Source organism: Morus notabilis, unplaced genomic scaffold (genome assembly GCF_000414095.1).
Source record: "Morus notabilis unplaced genomic scaffold, ASM41409v2 Scaffold322, whole genome shotgun sequence".
NCBI classification, from domain to species: domain Eukaryota; kingdom Viridiplantae; phylum Streptophyta; class Magnoliopsida; order Rosales; family Moraceae; genus Morus; species Morus notabilis.
The window spans coordinates 540,291-540,960 of NW_010359499.1; positions in this window are offsets into that span (position 1 = coordinate 540,291).

Sequence of the window (670 nt, forward strand, 5' to 3'; positions counted from 1 at the left end):
ATGATATTATTTGTTATAATATTGTTATTATTATATTATATTATATTATATCATATTATATTACGAGTTTAAATTTTAGATAGAGAATGTTGTAAATTTTAAATTTTATTAAGAGTATTATGGGTGTTATGAAAGTTTCATTAATTGTACTATGTTGATTCTAGCACAGTCTAAAAGCTAAAGATGTCTTTAGGCTGTTTCTGATTTTGACTGTAGATTCTTGAAAAATTCTTCAAAAAGCACTTTTAAGGAGATTTACTAAACACTAAAATCAACTTCTGCTACAAGCAGAAGCTATTTTTGGAAGGAAAAAGCAATACCAAACTAAGCCAGTATCACACACACACCAAAAAGGGAAAAGAGAGAGAGAGAGTTGAATAGTTTGTAAAAATCAACCATTAAATCCTAAAATATAAGGGGCTGTTCTTTTGGAGTATAACTTGAGTGTAGTTTTTGAGTTGAATTTGAGTTATAACTTGAGTTGAAGTTAGAATTTGAATAAAGTTGAGTAAAATTGAATAAAGTTGAAATTTAAAAGAACGTGAACTTGAATAAAGTTAAAACTTGAGTTGTCTTTTTCTGAGTTTTTTGGACAAAATAACATGCCCTAAATTTCTCTACATACCAAAGCAAGAAAGTACAAGTAGCCGTACAATATGGGTTAAGAAAA